This window comes from Panthera uncia, chromosome D4, assembly GCF_023721935.1.
Source record: "Panthera uncia isolate 11264 chromosome D4, Puncia_PCG_1.0, whole genome shotgun sequence".
Taxonomy (NCBI): domain Eukaryota; kingdom Metazoa; phylum Chordata; class Mammalia; order Carnivora; family Felidae; genus Panthera; species Panthera uncia.
Genome location: NC_064807.1, coordinates 71,023,209 through 71,031,492, shown reverse-complemented (window position 1 = coordinate 71,031,492; position 8,284 = coordinate 71,023,209). Strand labels below are relative to the sequence as shown.

Below are 8,284 nucleotides of genomic sequence, written 5' to 3'. Positions count from 1 at the left end.
ACCTTTTTTTTTTTTTTTTTTTTTTATGCCTTCCCCTCCCTCATGGTCTTCTGTTAAGTTTCTCAGGATCCACATAAGAGTGAAAACATATGGTATCTGTCTTTCTCTGTATGACTTACTTCACTTAGCATAACACTCTCCAGTTCCATCCACGTTGCTACAAAGGGCCATATTTCATTCTTTCGCATTGCCACGTAGTACTCCATTGTGTATATAAACCACAATTTCTTTATCCATTCATCAGTTGATGGACATTTAGGCTCTTTCCATAATTTGGCTATTATTGAAAGTGCTGCTATAAACATTGGGGGTACAAGTGCCCCTACTCATCAGCACTCCTGTATCCCTTGGGTAAATTCCTAGCAGTGCTATTGTTGGGTCATAGGATAGATCTATTTTTAATTTTTTGAGGAACCTCCACACTTTTCCAGAGCGGCTGCACCGGTTTGCATTCCCACCAACAGTGCAAGAGGGTTCCCGTTTCTCCACATCCTCTCCAGCGTCTATAGTCTCCTGATTTGTTCATTTTGGCCACTCTGACTGGCGTGAGGTGATATCTGAGTGTGGTTTTGATTTGTATTTCCCTGACGAGGAGTGACGTTGAGCATCTTTTCATGTGCCTGTTGGCCATCCGGATGTCTTCTTTAGAGAAGTGTCTATTCATGTTTTCTGCCCATTTCTTCACTGGATTGTTTGTTTTTCAGGTGTGGAGTTTGGTGAGCTCTTTATAGATTTTGGATACTAGCCCTTTGTCTGATATGTCATTTGCAAATATCTTTTCCCATTCCGTTGGTTGCCTTTTAGTTTTGTTGATTGTTTCCTTTTCAGTGCAGAAGCTTTTTGTCTTCATGAGGTCCCAATAGTTCATTTTTGATTTTAATTCCCTTGCCTTTGGGGATGTGTCAAGTAAGAAATTGTTGCGGCTGAGGTCAGAGAGGTCTTTTCCTGCTTTCTGCTCTAGGGTTTTGATGGTTTCCTGTCTCACATTCAGGTCCTTTATCCATTTTGAGTTTATTTTTGTGAATGGTGTAAGAGAGTGGTCTAGTTTCATCCTTCTGCAGGTTGCTGTCCAGTTCTCCCAGCACCATTTGTTGAAGAGACTGTCTTTTTTCCATTGGATATTCTTTCCTGCTTTGTCAAAGATTAGTTAGCCATACTTTTGTGGGTCTAATTCTGGGGTTTCTATTCTATTCCATTGGTCTATGTGTCTGTTTTTGTGTCAATACCATGCTGTCTTGATGATTACAGCTTTGTAGTAGAGGCTAAAGTCTGGGATTGTGATGCCTCCCGCTTTGGTCTTCTTCACTACCACTTTGGCTATTCGGGATCTTTTGTGGTTCCATACAAATTTTAGGATTGCTTGTTCTAGCTTCAAGAAGAATGCTGGTGCAATTTTGATTGGGATTGCATTGAATGTGTATGTAGATTGCTTTGGGTAGTATTGACATTTTAACAATATTTATTCTTCCAATCTATGAGCATGGAATGTTTTTCCATTTCTTTATATCTTCTTCAATTTCCTTCATAAGCTTTCTATAGTTTTCAGCATACAGATCTTTTACATCTTTGGTTAGGTTTATTCCTAGGTATTTTATGCTTCTTGGTGCAATTGTGAATGGGATCCGTTTCTTTATTTGTCTTTCTGTTGCTTCATTATTAGTGTATAAGAATGCAGCTGATTTCTGTACATTGATTTTGTCTCCTGCAACTTTGCTGAATTCATGTAGCAGTTCTAGCAGACTTTTGGCGGAGTCTATCAGGTTTTGCATGTATAAGATCATGTCATCTGCAAAAAGTGAAAGCTTGACTTTCTTTGCCAATTTTGATGCCTTGATTTCCTTTTGTTTGATTGCTGATACTAGCACTTCCAACACTGTTAAACAACAGCGGTGAGAGTGGACATCCCTGTCGTGTTCCTGATCTCAGGCGGAAAACTCTCAGTTTTTCCCCATTGACGATGATATTAGCTGTGGGCTTTTCATAAATGGCTTTTATGATGTTTAAGTATGTTCCTTCTATCCTGACTTTCTCAAGGGTTTTTATTAAGAAAGGATGCTGAATTTTGTCAAATGCTTTTTCTGCATCGATTGACAAGATCATATGGCTCTTATCTTTTCTTTTATTAATGGGATGTATCACATTGATTGATTTGTGAATGTTGAAGCAGACCTGCATCCCAGGAATGAATCCCATTTGATCATGGTGAATAGTTCTTTTTATATGCTGTTGAATTCGATTTGTTAGTGTCTTATTGAGAATTTTTGCATCCATATTCATCAGGGATATTGGCCTGTGGTTCTCTTTTTTTGCTGGGTCTCTGTCTGGTTTAGGAATCAAAGTAATTCTGGCTTCATAGAATGAGTCTGGAAGTTTCCTTCCCTTTCTATTTTTTGGAACAGCTTGAGAAGGATAGGTATTATCTCTGCTTTAAATGTCTGGTGGAACTCCCCTGGGAAGCCATCTGGTCCTGGACTCTTATTTGTTGGGAGATTTTTGATTCAATTTCTTTGCTGGTTATGGGTCTGTTCAAGTTTTTTATTTCTTCCTGTTTGAGTTTTGGAAGTGTGTGGGTGTTTAGGAATTTGTCCATTTCTTCCAGGTTGTCCAGTTTGTTGGCATATAATTTTTCATAGTATTCCCTGATAATTGCTTGTGTTTCTGAGGGATTGGTTGTAATAATTCCATTTTCATTCATGATTTTATATATTTGTGTCATCTCCCTTTTCTTTTTGAAAAGGCTGGCTAGAGGTTTGTCAATTTTGTTTAATTTTTCAAAGAAACCAACTCTTGGTTTCATTAATCTGCTCTACAATTTTTAAAAATTCTATATTGTTTATTTCTGCTCTGATCTTTATTATTTCTCTTCTTCTGCTGGGTTTGGGGTGTCTTTGCTGTTCTGCTTCTATTTCCTTTAGGTGTGCTGTTAGATTTTGTATTTGGGATTTTTCTTGTTTCTTGAGATAGGCCTGGATGGCAATGTATTTTCCTCTCAGGACTGCCTTCGCTGCATCCCAAAGCATTTGGATTGTTGTATTTTAATTTTCATTTGTTTCCATATATTTTTTAATTTCTTCTCTAATTGCCTGGTTGACCCATTCATTCTTTATTAGGGTGTTCTTTAACCTCCATGCTTTTGGAGGTTTTCCAGACTTTTTCCTGTGGTTGCTTTCAAGCTTCATAGCATTGTGGTCTGAAAGTGTGCATGGTATGATCTCAATTCTTGTATACTTATGAAGGGCTGTTCTGTGACACAGTATGTGATCTATCTTGGAGAATGTTCCTTGTGCACTCGAGAAGAAAGTATATTCTGTTGCTTTGGGATGCAGAGTTCTAAATATATGTCAAGTCCATCTGATCCGATGTATCATTCAGGGCTCTTGTTTCTTTAGTGATCCTGTATCTAGATGATCTATCCATTGTTGTAAGTGGAGTATTAAAGTCCCCTGCAATTACCACATTCTTATCAATAAGGTTGCTTATGTTTGTGATTGTTTTATATATTTGGGGTCTTCTGTATTCGGTGCATAGACATTTATAATTGTTAGCTCTTCCTGATGGATAGACCCTGTAATTATTATATAATGCCTTTCTTCATCTCTTGTTACAGCCTTTAATTTAAAGTCTAGTTTGCCTGATGTAAGTATGGCTACTCCAGCTTTCTTTTTACTTCCAGTAGCATGATAGATAGTTCTCCATCCACTCACTTTCAATCTGAAGGTGTCCTCAGGTCTAAAATGAGTCTCTGGTAGACAGCAAATAGATGGGTCTTGTTTTTTTTATCCATTCTGATACCCTATGTCTTTTGGTTGCAGCATTTAGTCCATTTACATTCAATGTTATTATTGAAAGATACAGGTTTAGAGTCACTGTGATGTCTGTAGGTATCATGCTTGTAGTGATGTCTCTGGTACTCTGTGGTCCTTGCAACATTTCACTCACAGAATCCCCCTTAAGATCTCTTATAGGGCTGGTTTAGTGGTGATGAATTCCTTCCGTTTTTGTTTGTTTGAGAAGACCTTTATTTCTCCTATTCTGAATGATAGACTTGCTGGATAAAGAATTCTTGGCTGCATATTTTTTCTGTTCATCACATTGAAGATTTCCTGCCATTCCTTTCTGGCCTGCCAAGTTTCAGTAGATAAGTCTGCCACTAGTTTTATCGGTCTCCCTTTATATGTTAGGGCACGTTTATCCCTCGCTGCTTTCAGAATTTTTTCTTTATCCTTGTATTTTGCCAGTTTCACTATGATATGTCGTGGAGAAGATCGATTCAAGGTATGTCTGAAGGGAGTTCTCTGTGCCTCTTGGATTTCAATGCCTTTTTCCTTCCTCAGATCAGGGTAGTTATCAGCTATGATTTGTTCAAGTACGCCTTCAGCCTCTTTCTCTCATGCTTCCTCTTCTGGAATTCCTATTATACAGATATTGTTCCGTTTGATTGCATCACTTAGTTCTCTAATTCTTCCCTCATACTCCTGGATTTTTTTATCTCTCTTTTTCTCAGCTTCCTCTTTTTCCATAATTTTATCTTCTAATTCACCTATTCTCTCCTCTGCCTCTTCAGAGGCTGCCTCTGGCGAGCTGCAGTCGCCTCCATTTTATTTTGCACCTTATTTATAGCATTTTTAGCTCCTCATGACTATTTCTTAGTCCCTTGATCTCTGTAGCAATAGATTCTCTGCTGTCCTGTTTACTTTTTTCAAGCTCAGCAATTAATATTATGACTATTATTCTAAATTCATGGTCCATTATATTGTTTAAATTGTTTTTGATCAATTCGTTAGCTGTCGCTACTGCCTGGAGTTTCTTTTGAGGAGAATTCTTCCATTTCGTCATTTTGGATAGTCCCTGAGGTGGCGTGGAACTGCAGGGCACTTCCCCTATCCTGTCTGAAGTAACTTGTGTTGGTGGGTGGGGCTGTAGTCAGACCTGATGCTGTCCCCAGCCCACCGCTGGGGCCACAGTCAGACTGGTGTGTACCTTATCTTCCCCTCTCCCAGGGGCAGGACTCACTGTGGAGTGGTGTGGCCCCTCTCTGGGCTACTTTCACAATGCCAGGCTTGTGGTGCTGCTTTGATGGGATCTGGTATATTAGCCGGGGTGGATCTGCAGAGTGCACAGGGGCGGGAGGGGTAGGCTTAGCTCGCTTTCCCATTGGTGGTCCCCTGTTGGAGGGGCCCTGCAGCACCAGGAGGAAGGCAGACCCATTGGAGGGATGGATCCACAGAAGCACAGCATTGGGTGTTTGCGTGGTGCAAGCAAGTTCAGTGACGGGAACTGGTTCCCTTTGGGATTTCGGCTGGGGGATGGGAGAGGGAGATGGCACTGGCCAGCGCCTTTGTTCCCTGCCAAGCTGAGCTCTGTCTTCCAGGGCTCAACACCGGTGTCCTCTCACCCTCCCACTCTCCAAGCAGAGCTGTTGACTTATAACATTCCTGATGTTAAGTCCTGCTGGCTGTCAGAACTCACACAGTCTGGCCCCTCCGCTTTTGCAAGTCAGACTCGGGGGCTCTGCCTTGCTGGGCGGGCTGCCCCTCCACCGCCCAGCTCCCTCCCACCAGTCCATGTAGCATGCACTGCCTCTCCGCCCTTCCTACCTTCTTCCATGGGCCTCTTGTCTACACTTGGCTTCAGAGAGTCCATTCTGCTAGTCTTATGGCTGTTTTCTGGGTTATTTAGGCAGATATGAGTGGAATCTAAGTGATCAGCAGGACGAGGTGAGCTCAGCATCCTCCTACGCCGCCATCTTCCCCTTTCTACTATGTTTGTTCATTTTTTTTTATTATTTTTTTTTTTATGGAATGCTTCACGAATTTGCGTGTCATCCTTGCGCAGGGGCCATGCTAATCTTCCCTGTATCGTTCCAATTTTAGTATATGTGCTACCGAAGCAAGCACTATGTTTGTTTATTTTTTCTTAATTTTTTTTAACCTTTATTTTTGAGACAGAGAGAGACAGAGCATGAACGGGGGAGGGTCAGAGAGGGAGACACAGAATCTGAAACAGGCTCCAGGCTCTGAGCTGTCAGCACAGAGCCTGACGCGGGGCTCGAACTTACGGACCGCGAGATCATGACCTGAGCTGAAGTCGGCTGCCCAACCGACTGAGACACCCAGGCACCCCTGTTTGTTTATTTTTAAAGGAGAGTGCAAGTGAGGCAGGGGCATAGAAAAGGGGACAGAGAGAGGGGGACATCAGGCTCACGCTGACAGCAGTGAGCCTGATGTGGGGCTCGAACTTGTGAACTGCAAGATCATGACCTGAGCTAAAGTCAAATGCTCAACCAATGGAGCCACTAGGGCGCCCCTGTAGGATCCAGTTTCTGAGATAACTCACTCACATGGCTGCTGACAGGAGTCTTTAGTTCCTTGCTGTCCATTGGCAAGAGATCTCAATTTCTCACCATGTGCACCCGTTTTTATGACATGGCAAAATTCCCCCAGATAGAGTGAGCTGAGAGAAAGCCAGGAGGAAGTCACAGTGTCTTTTATGACCAGGTCACTGAAATCACATACCATCACCTCTACCTTTTTGTGTTTATTAGAAATGAGTTACTAAGTCCAGCCCATGTTTAAGGGGAGGAGAGAATCTCTTGAAGGGAAGAGTGCCAAAGAAGTTATGAACATATTAAAACCACCAGAGTACCCAATTGCCTGCCTTTCCTTTCTTATTTACTGAAAACTGCTGGGTCTCTGAATATTTAATGAGCTTCATTTCAAGCTATAAAGGTCTAAAGAATATTAATTTTGAGTACCAAATATTCCAGTGGACTTGGATGAAAAGAAAATGGGTGATGCATCCTGCTCATTCTTTGGAGGTTAAAGATGATGGGCTGTGCCTACGTTCCTAGTTTTTATAAGATTAGTTTACATAGAACATATATAGTAAATAGCCCGAATCTTAAATGTACAGATTGATGCTTTTTTTCCCTATGTTATTTAAGCACTGCCCAGATCAATGTATAAAACATTTCAGGCACCCCAGCAAGCTCCCATGGACCCCTTGCCATTTATCTCCTCAACTTGTGATAACAACTTGTGGCTTTTATCACCATAGATTAGTTTTGTCTGTTCTTGAACTTCATCTAAGTGTAACCACACAGTATGTAAGTTTTTATTGTCTGGCATCTTTCTTTTTTTTTTTTTTTTTAATTTTTTAATGTTTATTTTTTATTTGTTTTTGAGAGAGAGAAAGAGAGAACATGCACCAGTGGGGGGAGGCAGAGAGAGAGGGAGACACAGAATCTGAGGCAGGTTCCAGGCTCTGAGCTGTGATCACAGAGCCTGATGCAGGGCTTGAACATACAGACTGTGAGATCATGACCTGAGCTGAAGTTGGATGCTTAACCGACTGAGCCACCCGGGCACCCCTGGCAGCTTTGTTTAACATAGTATCTGTGAAATTCATCCATGTTGTTGCAATTGACAGTAGCCTGTTTCTCCTTACTGTTTCATCATACTCCATTCAGTGAGTTTGGAGTAATTCATCAACGTATCCATTCTACTGTTGGTAGTCATCTGGCTTGTTTCAGATTTGGGCCATTGAATAAAACTGTATGGACATTCTTATATACACCTTCTAGTGAAAATAAACATTCTATTTCTATTGGGTATATATACAGGAGTGGAGTTTCTGAATCATGGCACATGTATATTTAGCTTTAGATGATACTACCAGGCAGTTTTCCATAGAGGTTATACCAGTTTATTTCCTACTAGCATTATGGCAGCTCCATCAACATTTGGTAATGTTGGCATTTTTTTAAAGTTTATTTATTTATTTTGAATGAGACAGAGCGCAAGCAGGGTAGGGGCAGAGAGAAGGAGAATTCCAAGCAGGCTCCACACAGTCAACATAGAGCCTGATGCCAGGCTCGAGAACTCAGGTAACTGTGAGATCGTGACCTGAGCCAAAATCAAGAGTCAGACATTTAACTGACTAAGCCATCCAGACACCCCTGGTAATGTTAGTCTTTTTAATTTTGGCTATTTGGTGTATATGTAGTGGGCTCGAGTTCTAGGATGGTTGGATGTCCACTAATGCCCAAGTTCTATATCCTTTCCCATAAACATGGTATCAGTATCTGAAGTCAGATGTAGTCTTATTGAAGCAAGGAGAACCATGGATGGAGGGGGGAGAAATCTCAAATTGGGCCTATCCAGGTAAGTGAGAACCTGGTATATGGGAAACAGGGATGTAAGATTAGTATTGATTAGTGAGACATTTATCTTTGAAATATTTTTTAGGAAATCATTCTTTTAAGGCCATAGAGGTCTCAAAATGG

At 41.1% G+C, this 8,284-nt stretch overlaps 1 protein-coding gene and 1 non-coding gene across 2 annotated transcripts in view; one reads left to right on the top strand and one right to left on the bottom strand.

Annotated features, from left to right (window-relative positions):
* The window catches only part of ZFP37 (ZFP37 zinc finger protein), a 50,375-nt gene that overhangs the window by 34,520 nt on the left and 7,571 nt on the right, over positions 1-8,284 (top strand). The gene's annotated exons all lie outside the window — the stretch shown is intronic.
* On the bottom strand, positions 5,791-5,897 carry LOC125928312 (U6 spliceosomal RNA). Its single transcript, XR_007459627.1, has one exon. It is a non-coding gene; the product is annotated as a U6 spliceosomal RNA (small nuclear RNA).